General features: G+C 46.3%; 1 protein-coding gene across 1 annotated transcript in view; it reads left to right on the top strand.

The window, feature by feature from the left end:
• LOC142568338 (hemicentin-2-like) overlaps window positions 1-20,873 on the top strand; it is a 125,517-nt gene that overhangs the window by 51,903 nt on the left and 52,741 nt on the right. The gene's annotated exons all lie outside the window — the stretch shown is intronic.

Genomic DNA, 20,873 nt, shown 5'->3' with positions numbered 1-20,873 from the left:
GTACACGAGCACAGCATATGATAGTATTTTACGAAAGAACACTTCTCGCTTGATTTTTTTCGGCATTTCGTCCATACGTGTTCTTTTAAAAATTCATTTCTGTCATCCATGCACACAATTCGTAAGTTTCGCAAGCTCGCTCCGAAACCATCTGACACTTGCGCCAGGGCTGCACAGAACATGAACAAAAAGCCGATCGTGCTGCTTGCAGAAGCGAAGTACTTTCTCGAAGCATTCAGCTATTCGCTTACGCTGATAATCCGGGGATTTCGGAGCGCAATTTTATTGCACTGCTTCATCAAAACGCTACGAACGGTGCGATGATACGCAGCGCTGCTTCTAAAATATGGGATGTAACAAAATTGCTGGCTTCAGCGATTCCTCTGGCTCTGAGCACATCTGCCGCAACAGTGGCTGGCGCACTCAAAGCGAACACGCAACCGTTTTACAGAACGACTTCTTTGCGCTGCACACAACGTCAACCTCGCGCGCCGCAGTATTGCCGACTGTGGCCTACGAAAATGCACATGTAGACGCCACTGATCACTGAGCCGAGGGCTCTTGATTATTTTTTTACGCCTCGCGCATTTTTATCAAGCTGGAACACCATCTCCTGCTGCCACACAAAACGTAGTCACATATATACACTGACGACTCCATAAGAACTGAATTATCTGCCATAGCTGCGTGGATTCCATCAACAGGTGTCATTACTTCCAAGAAGTTTAGCCGCGGGACCTCCATAAATGCCACGGAGCTGGCTGCAATGTGCAGCTTTAATTTACATCTTAAGGAAGCCAGTGATCACCTGAGACACCTCCAGGGGTTCGCGTGCTCCCCTACCATCCCTATAGACCTCAGACTCTGCCCAGGTGGCGCTGCGGAAAAACCCGTCACCAGCGCCCCCACCGCAGCCTTGGTACGAACTGAGTAGTGCAAAAAGCTGTCCGGAAGCGAAGGTGCATAGGCCACAATGGACCCTCCTCTTTCGGTTGTGCTCAGACACGGTTTCCTGAAAATCAAGGACCTGCAAAGCTTCTTCCGCCCATCCACGTTTCGGAAAGGGAGGAAGCTCAGCAGGGCGAAGTACGTGTACAATATAAAAGAAGTCTCATGTGTTTTTTCGGCGTGCTGCAACTCGCAAGTACAGAGAGTATCAGGCTTGTTTACAGGCATATCAGCATAAAAATCTAAGCATTTCCAATTTGTTCATATTGAAAATGTCCTGAACACAAGACTTATGTATCTCCCATATTTTTATGCATTTTATTGTAATGTTTTTTCCCGCAATTATTTACAGAGAGTAAATCCTTCCATAGCCTTTTTCAGGGCAGCAAACAGAAAACGTTTTCCGAGGCAGCAAACAGCGCGCCAACATAACGAAAGTAAGCTCCCTACAGTGCCTGCGCGCCGCGTCTTTCTGTCTCGCAGGAGCTACATCATCGCGCAGAACCTTTGAACTTTTCTCAGATGCTTCAAGCAACACACGCGCGCATATAAATGTAAATAAACGCGACATTTTTTTACACACGTGCGTTACTTCGCAATTATTCATCCAGTGCTCCTACAGCAACTTCATTGCTCACATGTGAAAGACGCAGTCGAGCAGGCGCAGCACATTGCGAAACGTACTTGTTGTAACGGCGCAGGAGATACAAAATACCGAAACTAGAAATGAGCTCGCGATACAACGATACTCTAGAATATGATTTTGAATTCATAAACGAACCAAAATGTTTGGTTAATTTGACCAGCCAAATCTCTCCGTTCCACTTGTTGAGTCAAGCGGAGACGGACGTCTGTTAACAGGTGGAAATATCCATGGCACATACACATCCGTCAGGGCTACGCTGCACAATTACAGCAGAACAACATCATCGCACTTTCCCATGCGAGCCGCTGTTTTGTGGGGAACGCAAGTAATTCGATTACCCAACACGTTGAACGGCCCGTATCAAGCGCTCTCGCCTTTCCCCTTCATATGATCGCGATTGAAATCGGTAAAACTGAACGTTGTTATTCAGTCCTTCACGTTCATGGCAATTTACAACACAACAGTAGCGTCGATTGCAGCGCTTATTCGTAGCGCGCGGAGCTATCTAGGTTGCTGTTGCCTCCTCCATCAGCCAGCAAGTGCTTGGCAGTTCGGCTGGTTCGGCCACAGGACACCTATTCGACGGTGCGTCCGACTAGCGGATAAATTCGTAGCTCTCTGTCTGGGTGTTAAATGCGCAAAACACTTCCAAAGTGGACCAAAATCTAGTTAAATTATTGTTTCGCAGTCGCTAGCGGAATAGGCAACTTAGCAAGGGAGTCGGGCTTCGCACTACTTAATTACTGCCTCTTCGCGCCGGCAGGTGGCGCTACGCGTCTTGCAAAACTAGGGTGCCTCGTACGCGCACTCCCCTCCGCCGCCGTGGAGGGTGAAGACAACCGCGTCGTCTGCTACGGCGTCCGCCATTATGATGCCCGATCCGTAGGCAGTCAACGGGCGTCGCGCAGCTGCACGTACAGTTCGCTTTGATAGCGTGTGCTGCTGTAATGATATGTCGAGAACACGAAATTTTCGCATCAGCAGTGTGAAGGTATCAATTTAATATTCTGTCATTTTTTATTTTTAAAGCGGGATTTCCTACTGGACTTGCTGGCAGCAGAAAGCTGCCGTCCACGCCAGCCGCGCAGACCTTTAAAAAACGTCTTGTTGGGCTAGCTGGTGACTGTTCACCTTGGTTAAAGGCACGAAACATACGCACGCACGAGTCCCGCCGTCTTTCGCTGTGTCTGTGTGTGAGTTTCGCGCCTTTAACCAAAGCGTAAAATCGTTTGGCTGCCAGCTGAAACCGGAATTTGTTTAACAAACCGCGTGCCGCCACAGGACAAAAGAATAATCGTCGTCGCACACCCTACTTTCAAATCTTCTTTTCGAATCAGTCATCAGTTAGCTCATTTACGGGCTGAATGCTGCAACGCTGAGTAGAAAGCAATGATCGTAAAAGTCAAATAACCACTCTGTGGTTGAAACGAGGCCGTGTGTAAGTGATATTCTACCAATGTTGAATGGTTGTTTCGAGGTCACGGAAACTACAGTGACTGTGGCAGCTTTTCATTTGTGTCTGTGTTACCTGTCTTTCTTACCTGTTTGTGTCTGTGTTATCTGTGCTGACATTTGCGAATTTTCTAACGTCGCATATTTCAACCAATATCACATCCACGGCCTTTCGTTGTGATTTCGTAGCATCGGGTGTGATGGATCCGTGGTGGAGGGCATCGGAAATTTCGACCACCTGAGGTTTTATTAACATGCACCGATACCGACCTAGTACACAGCACCATGCGTTTAACCTCTATAGAAACTCGGCCGCTGCGGCTGGGTGGCTCCCACGTCCTCAGGATCAGCAGTCGAGCGCGATAGCTACGGAGCCTATACATCCGGGCCGCTTTTATTGCTTCATTGTAGTTCGAAACGTAATGTATAATTGTTCTGTGTTATATTACACATTAATATTACGAAATCAACCATTTCTGCCGCATTTTTTGTTTAGCTTGAAGTATAGCATGTGCTTTCATTGAACGTTTTATTTTGGGGCCGTATTCTGTTTAGTAGTGCTTCCATATTATTCTTAATTTTGTTTTGAATTCTTTTACCTCACTGTAAATATGCAGATGAGGGGTAAACAAAATATTGACTGCATACCAGATTATTTGGTGCCTTACATGTGGCTTATATAGCACTAAATCACGACTCTCACGTAGTAATTGACTATAAAGGCCTGTTTAGCATATATTCTGCGCGAATATATTATCAACTGGTAATTGCTATAAACCGGTCAAAATGGCCACACGGCTTCTCAACACTGAGAAAAACTGCATTCAATAGATAGCAATTTCGATGTGATAGCTTGTTTATTTGGTCGGGAACTTTGAGGATTTCAATAACAAGAAGTGCTACAACTCACTACAAATTAACTGCAGCGCATGTCTTGCTTCCATGCCGACTAATCCTCGCAGCTTCGAGCTGGCGCAGGTGAATGGGTAGCCTTACTCTTGCGTAACTTAATAACAGCATGTGTTCCAGAGAATCCTTGTGTCGCTGGCATGCCTCCAGACTGCACTGAGCCCCCTTGATTAAATATTCTGTCACAGCCTTTAGAGGAGACTTCAGGGTGAACAGGTTGTCAGTCCAGGACGTGATCCCTTTAAAGTGCTCTTCGCAGGATGTGAGCAAGCTCATAACTTCACCGCTCGGATAACATAAGTTCTTACCATCATGAACATACTCTTTTAGAGAAGTTAAATATGCAAGCTCATGGCTCGTTGAGCCCACCATTGCAGCCCTCTACTGCTCGCAGTTTTTCATTTTTTTTTGCAAAATTCCTTTCACATGAAAGCCAGCAATATGGTGCAAAACGCTGCACTCAACTGAAGTCAGTGCTTTTTTCAGTCATTCCGTGAGTGTTTCGTGCACTGGGGCACGCAACACCCGGGCATTTCGCACCAGAAAACGCCCTGCACGTGTCTTCTCGACCGACCATAACGAAATGTGGAGAGCGCAATGGCGGCCGGCGGTCGGAAGACGGCACTGACCCCTTCACAGAATGACTCCACCCTCCGAGAGGGCGCGCTCATCGAGTCACCCGATGCAAAACTCCGGAGTCTGACGTCTATAGTAGCCACGCGCCAAAAACCTATAACCAGCCTATCAACAACGTGAGGCGATTTCTCACCGAACCTTGTGTTATGCAACACAGCGCAGCTTCGCGGTCGCGACCCTCTCACTGGGAAGTATCGGGTCTAGACAATCGACCGAGATGGGAAGCACGCGCAAAAACGGACTCGTGGCGCATGGGCAGTCCTGATGCAACTGCCGCGCATGCGTTTCGCACACCGACGTGTTCCACTGCTTAATGTCTCCACCATCCGACCACAGCACAGGGATTACCTCTCAAATTCCACATTGTGCAGAAGAAGGTTCCTCGTCGCCCGCCAGCGTTCAGCAAACGGCGCTACGCAGAAGCCGCTGGCTGCGCTTTCGTGGCGGAGCAATGGCACTTTCGTTTTCGCGCCCGAGGCAACCGCTATTTCCGAGCGCGCGGCGCGCCGGTGGCGCCACCTAATTTCAGTTGCACGAACCGGCTGCTGCGAGGCATCTACGTCGTCTGACGTTCCTTCTCGCTCGTTCCTTTATCCCTGTGTGCGCTTTCTTGGAATAATTTGCGCCGTTTCCGCGCTAGTTTTGTGCGCGTTCAATTGAAAGATGTAAGCATTTTTATCTGTTAAACTAACAGACGCCTGTCCGGTAAGTAACTGGAAGAGGTGAATAACTTTACTTGCGTTTAATAAAAAGGTACTTGAAGAAACCGCGATTAGATTGCGCACAATACTTGTTCCTCAATAGAGATTGTTTTACTAATAGGGTACTGCGGCCGGTGCCGGTGATGCCAATTCGAAAAAGTCACTTATAGGCTTACTGTTATGGTTGTCTTGCCTGTAGACAAGTGAATGTCAACCTTCCGCAGTGCCGGCCGGGCATTTAACCAGTTGATGAAAGAAACGTATTAAAGGGGGAAGGAGCGGCTGCTGCGTGGCGTATGGAAACTGGAAAGTAGTCACAAATAAATACGAGGTTACCAAAGTTGCATGTACTAAACGGCGGAAGAGTCAAAGCAATACCATGGTATCACAATTTTTGTTTATAATGGACTGAAAAGCGCTAGACGGCATGTATTGCGGGCTAAAGAATTGACAGCTCTGAGCTATTTGAGTGTGAAAAAACGTACGCGATTTATCGCTGTGATCGCTCCGACAAACAGGGTGGTGGCGTGCTCATTGCTGTGGCCGGTCATCTTGTATCGCATATGATTGTAACTAACTCAGACTTGGAGTTTATTTGTGTTTGCATTTCCTTAAACCACAACATTTTCTTTTTTGCGCTTGCTACCACCCGCCAAATGCTGCTTCAGATTTCTGTGAAAAATTACATGATGTGCTTAATTACCTGGTTCTACAATTCCTACGCTCTCCATTATTTCTCTTGGGTGACTTCAATATGCCTAAAATTAACTGGTCTGGACCTGTCCCGGTTGCCTCTGAAACATTACCTGGTGTTTCATCTTTTGCTACCTTGTGCTTAGACTTCAACTTCACTCAGATCGTTTCCCAGCCTACTAGAATTGGTCCTACATCGGCTGACATTCTTGATCTCATCTTAACAACAGCACCTGGACTTGTACACTTGATTTCATACATGCCTGGTATAAGCGACCACAGCCTTATTCCAACACGCGCCAGACTTCGACAACATAAACGTTTAGAAATTACAAAAAGGGAGATTATGTCTCAATTAATAAGGAGCTTGAACTATTCTTGCATGGCTGCATTCCAACATTTTTCGATTGTACAGTGGAATAAAATTGAATTTCCTTTAAAAATAACGTTACAAGTCTCATTAAGAAACACATACCGTTACAAAAAATCTCAAGTAAACAACGGGCACCTTGGTTTAACACAACCTTAAAGAGGCTACTGTACAAAAAGAAAGCGTCTTTTTCGTTTAGCGAAGTCTACAAACAGTCTTGCTCGCTGGCGTGTATATCGTGATAGTCTGCGCTCCTATCGCATTGCTATCAAACAGGCAAAAGATTTTTTTCTGGAGAGCACACTCCCTTCTCTTCTTTCCACCAACCCTTCCAAGTTCTGGAGCTTTGTTAAACCTGCGCAAAGCCGTGCCATTTCTCTTGTTGACTCTGCTGGGCACGTGCTGCGCAATGAGGAATGTGGTACTGTCTTGAATGACGTCTTCGCGGGCGTGTTTACAAAGTCACCTGCTGTTGTCTCGCCGCAGCTGCATAATCGCGATTTCGTTCCCATGGATGCAATTGTAGTGAACTTTGAGGGAATAGCTAAATTAATTGAGAAACTAAAGCTTTCGTTTTCATGTGGTGACGATGAAATTAATGCAAAGTTTCTGAAGAACACGAAAGTTTACTCTTCAGTTTTCCTGTCATACTTCTTCACACAGTCCATTGAATCTAGTAAGCTGCCATCAGATTGGAAGGTCGGGAAAGTGGTGCCACTTTTTAAATCCGGGAACACGCGTTCTCCTCTCAATTATCGACCCATTTCTTTAACTAGTATCCCGTGCAAACTTTTAGAACATGTAACTTACTCTAATCTAGTCTCATATCTTGAATCTAATGACTTTTTTAGCTCCTGCCAACATGGATTCCGGAAAAACTATTCCTGTGAAACACAGCTTCTATTATTTACTAATCACATCGCAGCAGCTCTAGACCGAGGCTCGTTTCTTCATAGTGTTTTTCTTGACTTTTCTAAGGCTTTCGAGAACGTACCTCATCAACTACTTCTACTAAAAATCAGCACTTTGAAAATTGACCAAAACATCCTGAAATGGATCGAATGCTTTTTATCTAACCGAACCCAATATGTTATCGCTAACAATCACGCTTCCTCTCATTATCCTGTTCAATCTGGCGTCCCTCAAGGTTCCGTTTTAGGTCCACTACTGTTCCTGATCTACATAAATGATCTTCCAGATAACATTAACTCTAATATAAAGCTGTTTCCTGACGACTGCGTTATCTATCGCGAAATAAATAACCCTAATGATACACTTGTCCTTCAATCTGACCTAAATAAAGTATCTGAATGGTGCAATAAATGGTTAATGACCCTTAATATCAGTAAATGCAAGCACATGACATTTTCGCGAAGCACTAATCCTCAATGTCTTCAGAATACAGAATTAATGACATCGAACTGGAGCACGTGTCTGCCTACAAGTATCTCGGTGTTTACATATCTGATGACTTGTCATGGCATACTCACATTGACTACATCATAGGTAATGCAAATCGCACTCTCGGTTATTTCCGACCCAATTTTTTCCAAGCTCCACAGCGCCTAAAATTAATGCTTTATCAAACTTTCGTTCGTCCGAAACTCGAATACGCGTGCGCAGTTTGGGATCCGGCACGCCACACTCTCATTCAATCCATAGAATCCCTTCAAAATCGATCAACTCGTTTTATTATGTCGAACTATTCACGTACCGCTAGTGTCTCACAGCTGAAATCATCACTTACCCTTCCTGACCTTCAAACTCGGCGCAACATCTCGCGCCTTTGTTTATTCCACAAAGTGTTCCATCACCATTCATTGAATCAGCAACTCATTTCGCAGCCAGTGTACTTACCCTCCCGTATCGATCACAGCAATAAGGTAGCTGCTCCTCTTTGTCGCACTGACATGTTCCTGCAATCTTTTATGCCGAAAACCTGTTCTGAGTGGAACCGCCTTCCCTCTTCTATCGCCACCTTAGCCGATGCGTCATCATTCAAGACCGCTGTGACTGATCATCTTTTAAAATCACTGGAATTTTGCTGGGTTTTTTTTCTTTTATTTTGCTACTCTTACTGTCTGTTTATCTTGTCCTTGTGTTATACGCTTGAATGATTTTTGTTTGTAAACCATGTACCCACCCCCTCTGTAATGCCCATTGGGCCCTGAGGGTATGATAATAAATAAATAAATAAACGCAAGATAATAGGTATGTTTGGAGTATCCAGCAAATATTTGCAACCATAATTACCGTCATCATCATCATCATCATTCTATTTTTATGTCTGATGCAGGACGAATGGTTCTCCCAGCGGTCTCCAGTTACTCCTGTCTTGCCATAGCTATTTCTAAGTTGTACCGGCAATTTTTTTTCTTGATATCACCTAATATTTTGCATTCCTTGACCGCGCTTCCCTTCCCTGGACACCTATTCTCTATCACTAATGAGCCCCGGTTACCTGCCCTGCGCATTACATATCGCCTGTCCAGCTTCATTTCTTTCCTCTTAATATCAATCCAATGCATCCAATGATCTTTTATAACGAGGAAACATTAAAATTCCCCCTCACACGACCATTAACATGGACATGGCCACCATTTACACCGAATGGGACCACAGTGTCACGTACAGCCCCCCCCCCCCCACACGCACCCGTAAACTGGAGAATGGAACGGAGTATGGTCGCACAATGCGTTCGACCAATTACTGAAGTATTATCTTATACAAGCAGTAACTTATGTGCGCACACACACACACACACACACACACACTTAAAACTTCGCATGCACATTGGCCACAAAGTTCCCACTGTTTGGCTACATTTGGCCTTCATGGCTAGATGTTGTAATTCTCTCACAACATTGGCACAAATTCTGCGTCGTTTATAAAACACAGGGCGCAGTGGCTCTCCCTGGAGATATTGCATACGTAATTCATTGCAACAGCTGTAATGAAGCCACACACTTCGAGCTTCGCCATATCCCCCATAACCTTCCCCTTACCGACACCAATTACAAACGAAGTGTCTTGTTTAGTTGACCGTAAACACGGGGGAAGCCATTATCTTCTTCCAATAACGTATGAAATGGGGCAAAAACGAGTACTGTAAAACCTCAATAATTTCACAGGCCCAAGTGGTCCACGCATTGTCCGCTAATTGTCCTGGGCATATTGGTATCTACTAAACCTCGGTAGTCCACTCTTGAGCCTGACGGCTAACTTGGTGGGCAGAATCTCCTCTGGATTTTTTCGCCAAGTCTGTCTTTTCGGAACAGTGCAGTCTGTCTAGCCCTCCAAATGACACTTACTTCAGTCGCACGAAGTTATTCGCTGCTTGCAAAATAACGTGCTCCAAATGCAAAAGACGCCCGTGTGTCGTGTATTGGGGAAATGTTATAGATCCCTATGTGATCAATAGTTCGGCAGCAGATTACACTCCTATAACACACGAAGGCGAAAGCCTGCTGCACACGTAGTAATGCATTAAGTTATACCATCGGAGGGATCAGACCTTTTGCAAGGCATAAGGAGCCGCAGTGTGAAGTAAATGTATGGCTCTATATAGGTCAACCCCCTCAACGAAGCATGCACTAATATATCGACGATGATCACCTAGATTTCTCCGTCATGCTCCCACATGTTGTACTGAAATGAACGACACACGTCGAAGAATGTCCTGTAGGTGTTAGATAAATACATCAGTTTTCTATGAATTTGCTGTATGACGCCTTCTGCTCCACTGCGATTTTGTGAATTTTACGTCCTGGATGCCCGAGATTGCCAAAGCCATTTTATAGCACTCAACAAAGGGTAGGTCGCCCAGTTCACAAACACTGCAGGATAATGATATCTAAATTGGGCTTTCATTGCCGGCTATCCATTGCAGCAGCCCCTCTTTCAAATAGGTTTCTTATGTAAAGGTGGTATAGCGCCGCTCAATGGAAAGCGCGTCGCTAAACCATATTGAAAACCATCCTTTCCGTTCAGCCGCAGAAGCACTACTGTCAGCCGGAACTGCCAAATGCTATAGTAAGGCTGCCGAACATAAGCGAGAGCCTTTATCGCTGCAGCACAAAAACCAATAACAACAACAAAAACGTTCGTCTGCTTCCGGAATCTTCGTGTGAAACCCAACATGGTTCTTCAGTGTCGCACTCGTACCTTTGCGAAAGAATCGAGGAATACGAGTCGCTTTAAGGCGACGGTTTGCCGGTCTGAACCTTATCATAGATGATGACGAACGCCACTGAATCCCGCTGGGTCGTCAAGGGGCCGTATTCTGAAACGATTCACTTCGGCAATACTATCGCGTTGACCACGCCTCCGCCAACGTCGTGCGCTGATTGGCTGTTTTAGCAAAACCGGAAAATAAATAGCGCCACATAGTAGTTCCGGCCTACGTCAATTTGACGTCACGCTGTTATTGGATGTTCCCGACATATATTGAGTAAACGAACGCTTCTTTTCGTGGTCGGTTATCGATGGTAGTGTAGTAGAGAACAGCGAGTTCGTAGCTTATGGTATTTTTGCATGGCAGTTTGCACGTAGCTTCGCGCAGTGATATTTGTTGACTGTTGATCGGCTAGTGCATTGTGTTGCCTCGTGTAAGTGAAGATTTTCGACGACAGTGTCTTGGAACAGCTGGCAGCGGCACCACGTACAACGCGCGGCTCGCGTGGTCGGTGGTGACCGCTTGGTGGTGCTGTGTAGTAGAAGCTAGTCAGACGTTGCCGCTCTCGCAGTGCACGATGGCTGACAAACAGACGCAGAAACAGTGCGTCGCTTTATAATGTCATCTGAAATGTTTTTCGCAACCGCGTGAGTTGTAGCGCAATTTATTCATTAAAATTAAACATTTCGCACTTTCCCTTTTCAATTTATTTTACCTAGAGCGGCAATAGCCAAACGTAGCCAGTGCGCAGAACCCGTAATACGGCAATAACGCTTGAAAACAACACACCCGAGCCGCTCTGCGCTCGCACGGTGCGCTCTCTCGTGCGTTGTGAAGCGTTCGAGAGCGCGCATTGGTAGTACGCGCTGTCGCCACGGCTAAGCAGCCGGTTAATTTACGGAGCGTGACTATCGCTGAGGCGCTAGTATCGCCGAAGTGATAGTTTCAGAATACGGCCCAAGGTTTGAACTCAGAAGCAGGTCTTCTTTTATTCTTTTTACAGCGAAGCTGCATATGGTTAGCGGATTCGTCCGTCCGTCCGTCGGTCACCTGTACGCCGAAAGCTGATCCGGGGAAACCCCATGCACATGTGCGAAAAAATGGAGACAGAAAAAGGGAGGCGCGCGTTTAGCCAGCGCCATAGATAGCACACGGCCTGTTTACTCCGATCCATGACGTCACGCTCCCTGGCCCAAAATTTTCATTGACAAGGCTGGAGTGATGAAAGCGCTGATGTCAAAATCACTGGTGCCTACTCGGGAACATCCCCATTAGATTCTATGGATGTCGGGCCAGATTACATGACCTCATTGATCGGAGTGAAAAGGCCTTGTGCTATGTAGGTGGTGATGGATTAGCTGCTCCAGAAGTGACGCCGTTGCTCTCCGCCGCAGCTGAGCGCGCACGCAGCAGTTTCTCTCCGGCTCTCCAATGGGTAGGCCACGCGTCATACGTACTCCTTAGGAACAGGCAGCTTTCGATCCAGGGCACGAAAACAGGCCCGTGCAGCCGAGCGCAAGCAGCAACTGCGTAACGAGCACCCGGCCGCTTATACCAAGCCGTCGTTGAATGAACCGTCGAGATTAACCCAGTGATAAACACCGGGACCGCACGTTTCAGCTTGCTTCCTGGTTAACCATCTTTACGGAGTGCTTGGGCGGTCCTTTTTTATTTTTTCCTCAAAGCAACTTACACCCATCGCGCGAGATTCAAAAATATAAAGGTTGCACCGCACGTGGTGGCGCCGACAGGAACTAAACGCCGTAGTCCCGAAAAGCTGGATCTGAGTTTCTAATTGCTCGTTTTTCTCCAAATTTTATGACTCCGTAAAATGACAAGCACGGCAGTGGCTCGGGTTTCTTGGTGTTCCCGCCTGAAAAAAAAAATGGTGTTCTGTGTCGGTGAGTTTCTGGAAAACAGCTCTGAAGCTTACTCGTTGCCGTTTGCCAACTAGTCCACGTGCTGCTGCTCCATTTGCATTGCCAGCGCCATGAGTAACGAGAACGGGAGAGCACGAGCGCTGCTGTGGAAACCACACACAGTGGTCCGGTGATGTGACCGCAAATAGAACATGGAGGGTTGTTCTCAAGAGGGGCAGCGGCGCCGTTTGGCCGAGGTCGCGAGGTGACTAGTAAGAAGTATTCTGTTAAAGCAAATCAAACTCTTGCCACAATCGCAACGAACATTGCGGCCATCAATTTCGGTTGAGGTTTGAAACTAATTTATTAAAGGAACTTTGAAACAATTTTCTCCACCTTTTTAACTTAAAAGGCCTGTTTAAGTTCCATCATGGCAGCGAAAGGGACTAAATCGTTACTGCAGAAATTTACGAATATTTTGTGCGCAAAATTAAAGTACAGGTGCGCATTTAGGGTCCTGTAGCTCAGCATGAAGGCATCTCAGTCACGGTAATTCATCTTGAACATAAAATTTTTCTATTTCGTTCAGCGATTGCTAAGTCGTATACTATTGATTGCATAGCTACTTAGGTAGTAGCGTCGCAGACAAAGACATCCAACTAGAGCGGACACTCCCATAGAGCCCAGCCGCCAAATTGACTAGCGTTCCGAGCGGATTGGATTAACTCATGAACCACACTTCCGGTTTCGGTTTTAGGCGCACGCGTTTTAAACGCTGTTGCTCGTACGTGCTACGCCGGCTGCGCTGATTCGCGCGGCATTTGTTTTTGTGTCCACTGCTCAACCGTGCCCTCTCTTCGTGAGGAATGTTTCTTTGTTTAGTAATATAAAAAAGAGTGCGGGCGATCTTGAGAAGCCTCCATCGAACCTGTGCAGTAGACGCACTTGAGGCGCCTTCTGAATTTAGGAAGTGTTTATTTTGCTCTATATAGATGCTCGTTCCCGGATTTCGGTGCGTTCATCTAAAGTTGTGGCACCAGGTAAGCAGCAGTAGTTCCCGTACGAAGCTCCACCGGACGGCATCAGCTGAAAATGCAAATTACAAGCACGTGTCATTTCGGTTTTGTCGCCACCTCTGTATACGTGACGTGCCACCACGTCAACTCAGGGTAAGTTGTGTCGAAAACGGGCAGTCGGGTATACACTGACCTTATAGGAAAACTGCGTGTAGAGGTGAAACGTGCTAAATTCGTGAATGGGCGACATTACAAAAACAAGCATTTCGCTTTTACAAACATGGCGTAGAAAATACCAGACCCCCCCCCCCCGTCCCTAACAATACCATACTTAAAATATTACAAAAACGTCTGATGTCCAAGCATTGCCCCATTCGCGGGCCTTTTTATTTCCTGCACTTTAAAGGGACACTAAAGGTTACTATGAAGTCAAGTTAAAGTAATAAAGCAACGCTCTAGAACGTCTAAGACGTCAGTGTAATCGCAAACAAAGCTTTAGTAACCGAGAAATTCAGGCATGACACGATTTGAGACTCGCCACCGACATTGCGGTACTCGCCCGATGACGAAGGAACTCCTTATCATAATTTGTCACTAGTACTCAACTACTCGTATTAAAAAGATAATTTCGTTAGATTATAAGACGTAAGAAAATGATACTTGTCTACTTCTATTCGATTCTAAGAAAAAAATAACATTTTGACGTTACCCTTGAGTAGTATGGGTGATGGAGAGGTTTCGTTTTCGCTCGACTTTGCGCCGCGCGCACTTTGGAGTTTCAGGTGTTTCGTTATCGCGTCGTGCTGCGGTGGTACTGCTGACTCGCGAAACTTGCATTTGGAACAAGCAGCGAGAATGCCACATCCATGTGATGTGGGATGCGCAAACGTTCCGCGGAACTTGGCCAAGGGCAGTTGCAGGGGCGAATCCAATGTTATTTATCACTGTGTGCCAACGAGTGAACCTCTCCGTTCGAAGTGGTAAAGCACCGTACCTCTGCCACAGCGCGCAGGCAAAGAGCCGGAAAATCACCTAGTGTGCTCGTTGCACTTTCGTCCTGAGGATTACGAGTTCAACGCCGACTTACCGAAGTCGACGGCCTGCTTTCAAAACAGGCCGCCGTCGGAGTAGTACGCAACGACGCCGGCAGCGCGAGCCTTCAGCAGCAAGTCACGTTCACCAGTGCTTAAATCACTGAAGTCGAGCCCAGCATCGCGAGCCAATCCGTCGTTGTCAGGGTCGTCCATTGCAACGAGCGTCGAAGTTGGCGTCATAAAATGAAGAACCAGCTTATCGTCGCGCGCTTTCCCTTCCGCTAGCCACCATAGTTCCGCTTTCGCGCTGTTGTCGGCTCTGTCTTGGCTCTGTTTCTGGCCGCGCTTTTGCGTTTTGCGCAGAAAAGCCGTAGCGCCGTCTGCGGGCGCCGTTTTACTCACTGACGGCGCAACGTCACTATGAGACCATGACGTCACCACTTCCCGATCGGAGGGCAGGTGATTTGAACTACGCTAGAGGTACGCGGACGCTTCAGAACGCATTTTCTCTTAAAATAAGTCTCTTCTTCGCACGAAACAAGCGTTTCAATGTTTCTGGGAGGGTAATTCAACAGTCCACGTTGACTTAAGAGGAAGCTTTTGCTCGGGTGCTCCTATCTAAATACATGTAAAAGGAGAATTCGTTTTTCTCGGCCAGAACTACACCAAATTTGACGAGGTTTGTTGCATTTAAAAGAAAAACTTAAAATCTAGTGACTGTTCGTTTCGAAATTTCGAGTCAGGTCGTGAATATTTTATTAAAAATTGGCAAAAATCGAAAATTTTCCAAAACGAAACTATCAAGTTTACAACTCTGTAATTCAACAAGGAAAAATGATAATACAATTCTGTGAATTGTATCTAATAGTATATCTAAAGCGGACAAAATTGGTATGCTACACATGAATATGAAAAAATTTAGTATTAGGAAAATACAACTTTTGCAGAACCCTTGTAACCGACGTAACAAATTCACCTAAGATGTAAAGCAACATATCGAATTTGAATTTGTCCGCCTTGAATGATCTAATGGATGCCGTTCACAGAACCGCGATATCTGTTTTTCGTGCAGAGCTATGAATTTTTAAACCTCGTGCTTCCATTTTTTTCAAACTTCATGAATTTTCGAAACTTTTTTTAAGAAAATGTAGGCCCTAACTCGGAATTCCGCTTCCAACAGTCACTAGTATTTAACTTTCTCTCTCAAATACAACAAATTTCATCAAAATCAGTCCAGTGATTATCTCAGAAAATCGTTTTTGCGTTTTACATGTATTTGAATAGGCCGCGTCGGAGTTGAGCCCGAGCTAAAGCTTCCTCTTAATATTAACCTTTAGAGTCCATTTAAGAGCATAAGTACACAGGCGACTGCACGTTTCCAAAAGAACTTGGCTTCAACCGACACGATAGTACGCTACGTATACACAGAGGTGGCCACAACACGCTCTCAACTAGACCATGTTAGACGATCGCAGAATTCCTTCTACTCGCACTCAAGACAAATGCCCAGGCGCAAAGCCTGTTTTCAGTAATTCGGAAGACGGAATTTTCGAGTAACGAGTGCCTGGTTTGAGACCTCTTGGGCGTTACCTATTACACGTTCTGCCGGCGCAAGCAACACTCCCGTGTTATCATTCTTGGAAATCACTCTTCGCGTTCTCGACGAGCGTGAGTACCGACAGAAGGTCTATTTGGTTATGGTGGAGGGGGGGGGGACATAAAAATCGCCACAAACTTGTCCAGTAAGATTCGGTACACGCGAAACTAACTGCGTCACCACGGTAGAGCTGCGTTTCGCTAACTGCGTCAGCGCCAGGTGCGGCGAGCGCACCCTAAAGGTACCGAAATAAGTTCCATTAATGTTGGGGGTCAGGGAAAGCGCCACAAACACGTCCCAGAAAGATTCAGTTAACGCCTAACTAACTGGCCACAACGGCCGAGCTGGTTTTCGCTAACTGCGTCACAAGGTTCAGTGCCGTGCGGTATAGGTCTAAATTGCTTGAAATGCAGCACAGACGACTTTGAAACAAAATTTCTCACATTTTCCTAGTCCAATAGTGCAGTGGTGACGTGTCGAAGTGGAGAAAGAACGCAGAATACGCCGGGAGCCAAAGAAACCAGGCTACATCCAAAAAAGACAGACAGGTCACCGAACAGACGAGAGAGAGAGAGAGAGAGATTCAAACCAGAGAAAGGCAGGGAGGTTAACCAGGTTAACCAAAACCTCCGGTTTGGTACCCTGCACTAGGGGAAGGGAAAGGGGAAGTAAAGACGGAAAGAAGAGCGGTGACAAAAATAAAAGCGTGAAAAAAAAGAAAGAAAAGGGGCGGGATGGGATGAGATCATTATAGTCTTTCTAATAGGCCACTGCCACGTAAAAAGGTCAACAAAGCCTTGACCGACTTTCGGTGCGACGACAGTTCATGTCGGCATTCCAAGGCTGTCTCTTCTGAAAGTGGTCTTTCGTCAAGCCATGCCAACGCGGCCTCTAGTGTCAGCCGGTGTGCGCTGTGTCGAGGACAGTGGCAAAGTACGCGTTCTATAGTCTCCTTGCCGCCGCAGTGACTGCAAGCCGCGCTCTCGTCCATACCGACTCGGAAGGGGAAAGATCTTGTGAAAGCGACACCAAGCCACAGTCGGCAAAGTATTGCGGTCTCGAGTCGAGAGTGTCCAGATGGAGGTCGACGTAGAAGGGATGGGTCCAGTCGGTGTAGACGTGTGTGCTTCAAGCTTGGTGTGTTCCATGAAGATCTTATGTTTGCAAGCACATCAATTTTCATTGCTGCGTCTGTTCTTGAGAATGGAATGTAGTCTTGCAAGCCCTCCTCATTTGCAGATCGTGCTGCTGCATCGGTATAATCATTGCCCATTATGCCACAGTGGCTTGGGAACCACAGTAACGTGATGTCGTGTGCTTGCTCGACTAGGTGGTGAAGCAGCAGTGTGATTTCTGGAAGCAGTTGTACGTGGTGTCCGCGGCGTAATGCAGAAACCAAACAATGAAGAGCAGCCTTGGAGGCACTGAACACGCTCTATTTCTTGCATAGTTCATCAAAAATTACACGAAGTGCACAACGAATAGCACCGAGCTCCGCTGCATTCGATGTAGTCTGGTGACATAGTCGAATCTTTATGGTGGAGGTTTTTGCAGGAAAGATCACCGATCCTGCAGACCCATTCACCGTGGCTGAAGCGTCAGGATATAGATGATGATGCTCGTTGTATGTCTCGTATAGCAAGAACAGTGAAAGCTGCTTGAGTGCTAGAGACAAGAGTTGGGCTTTTGTTCGTATTTCTGGTACCATTAACCGAACTTTTTTTTGTCGAGCACCATGGGGGAAACGGAACTCTCGCTTGAGCTGTGTAACATGATGGTAGGTATGCACGATAGATCAGGACTGTCTGACAAAAGGAGGCACGTGGTCGATCCTCTGGCAGCGAGGCTAGATGATGGGCAGGGGCTCGAGCAAGGTGTCTCACGTGTGCTCTGAGCACTTCCATGACTATATGGGTCTTGGTTGGGAAATCATGTACAATCGCAATTGTTTCAGCTGTTGACGAGCACCGCGGCAATCCAAGACACACTCTAAGTTCCTGGGCCTGGACACTTTCGAGTGTACGGATAGTAGTTCTGCAGGTGTTGGTCAGAACAGGCTAGCTCTATCGCAAATACCCAAGAAAGAGCGTCCTGTATAGTTTATTGTTGCATCATTGCATGTACTGACGTACCCCAGGCTTTTCCTCCAAGAAACTTGAACACATTAGAAACATCCGTCAGGCGCTTCTTTAGGTAGGCCACATTAGAACGCCAGCAGAGGTCATGATCGATGATTGCGCCTAAGAATTGGTGCGTCCTGACATAAGGTATGCTTTGACCGTCGAACCGAGCGCTCACATGTGCAGCCGGCCTTTCTCGCTTCAGTGGCCTGTCTGCCGCATGGCGCATGCATTTGGCGCGTCACTGACTTGTCGCTAGGTAACGCAATAAAAATAAGTCGCAAAGTCTCTAACTTGTATTAAGCGCAAAACATTTTTATTTTTAGTGGGAAAAATAAAAAAAAACATTGTAAGTTCATTTCACATATTTTTTTCGATGCTCGCGTTAGCTAACGGATGGGGCGAACACTAGGCGTGACGTGTTTCCTATTGACAGTTTTCGCCGAGTGTCCCCCCATGTAGACTTTCTTTCTCTATGCTAGCGTCTAGACTTGTCACAGATGGCCCGACAACTATATGCCTAGGAGAACTGCCGGTTGCATGAATTAAAGTTACTTTCACTGAGAAACCTTAGTTTTCCGTCGTGGTCAGCTCTATTAGACATGTTGTTGGCGTTTTATAGTACGAGAAAGATGTCTTGCGCTTCGAGCACACTTACACAATTTGCTGTATATATTATGCCAAACTTGGTGAGAACACAGCGCATACTCGAGAACGCAAGACAATCACTGCCTATAGTGAGTCATGTGTCTGTCTTTTTCTGCAATTGTCGCTCTACTCTCACCAAGTGTAAATAACTTGGTCCAGACGGAGTCTTATTTCACCATAATTATTCACAAGACCGCGGTAAGCTGTTAAGAAAAGTGAAACCTCCGCCTTTGCTCCGCTTTCAAAGATTGCGATTTCATTTCGTGCTTGTTGAACTGAGTGGGCTGTTTGTCCAGAAAAAAAGTATTTCGAGGTCGGAGATATTTGTAAACCGCTACCAGAGTCATTCAATCCTTTTTACTCATCATAAAACTTACGCTGAAGTTTGCTTAGCGACATAAGCCGCGGCTACCGGAGCGACAACTGGTCGACGTCATTCTCTACTGACGCCGAAGAGAACAGACGGAACTCCCTTCTCAGCGCAGCAGGAAGAGCGCGCAAAGGGATAAGTTCTTTATTTGATTTTTTGAGAAGTGTTAAATTTAACGAGCAATCTATATTTTTCATGCTTTTAATTTGCTGGTCTTCTTTTGTAAAGTAGAGGTAGGTAACCAATAATTGTACAAGTAGGGTTATTTTTGTAGGACGCCTTGCTAGTAAAGATAATGGTTGGTAACAGGAGCCCAAGCGTGCGTTTTTTGGAGTGCAAGCTTCCCTACTCGCAGAAAGAAACGTGGTTTGATTAGGCAGTCGAGGCAGCTGTGATGGCTTTTATCTGTAGAATTTGTCTATGCTAGGTTGTGACTTGACCTTGTAGAGGAGAACGAGAAGCTAGTGAAGCGGGTAGGAAAGCTAGGAAAGAGCAAGCACAAGTAAAAGAAGGGGGTGGAAGATAAGCTGGCCAACGTAGAAATCAAACTCAACAGCCGCCACTCCGCAAAGCAATGGTTAACGCTTCGGATGCTAGCACCGTGAGCGGGACTGGCGTGAACCAAAAGAACAAACCTCCAGGAACTGACCAAACAGGAACAACCAGATATCATCGCTATCTAAGAAACCTGTCACACCAAGCTGCGCATACAGGGGTACGATGCACACACCGGATCTCAGAGAACAGCCATCCTGACGAAGAAAAATCTCACCACGCAAGATTACACAATCCAAGCAACAACCGTGGAACACACCCTAGTGGAAGTGCTAGCTGAGAAGAAGACACACCAAAGACTATACGTCCTATGCTTATATAGTCTACCCAGGGATCCATTATCCGACTTTGTAAACTTCATCACGCAAGACAGAAGACTATCTAAAGGCCATAAACTCGTAATAATGGGCATTTTAATGCCCCCCACACATCATAGGGTTACCAGCACAAGACCAAGAAAGGAGCGCGAGTTCATAGATTCGGCGCAACAGGATCACTTCACCCTCTGGAATGATTGTAAACTAACGACTCGAATAGGCAACAGTGTGTCCAGGAATACAAATGCCGACCTCACCTTTACAATAGGAATATCCGAGGCCGAATGGACCCGACTGGAAGGAAATCTCGGAAGCCATCACCACATCCTCCAGCTTGAAATCATACACCATAAGAAGCCGCGCAAAACCGGAACGGCAAGGCTGACAGACTGGAAGGTCTTCTGAGAACATGATTTAGAAGAAAACATCGAAAATATTCAAGAGTGGTTCACTGAAGTGGCCAAGACGGCAGAGAAGCACACTAAAGTCATCCAACTCACATTGGACATGCCGGCCGTAGACTCTCACCTCCTACATCTTTGGGATGCCAGAAGCGGACTACTGAGGCGGTGGAAAAAGATGAAACTTTACCGGCAAACTGCAGAAACGGATCACCCACATAACAAAACAAGCAGAAGAATACAGAGATCAACTCAGCAGTCAGAACTGGCATAAGCTGTGCGACCAAATTCAAGGCACACTCAGTACGAAGAAGACCTTGCATATACTGGGAGCCCTTCTAGCTACTACCAAAACCAAGACCTAACTAAGACATGACCTCAAGAAAATCATTCACTCCCATCCAGGAACTGAGAAACAAATTTTGGA

Source organism: Dermacentor variabilis, unplaced genomic scaffold, assembly GCF_050947875.1.
Source record: "Dermacentor variabilis isolate Ectoservices unplaced genomic scaffold, ASM5094787v1 scaffold_18, whole genome shotgun sequence".
NCBI classification, from domain to species: domain Eukaryota; kingdom Metazoa; phylum Arthropoda; class Arachnida; order Ixodida; family Ixodidae; genus Dermacentor; species Dermacentor variabilis.
The sequence above is the reverse complement of the archived record's forward strand: the minus strand, read 5'-3'. Positions and strand labels throughout refer to the sequence as shown.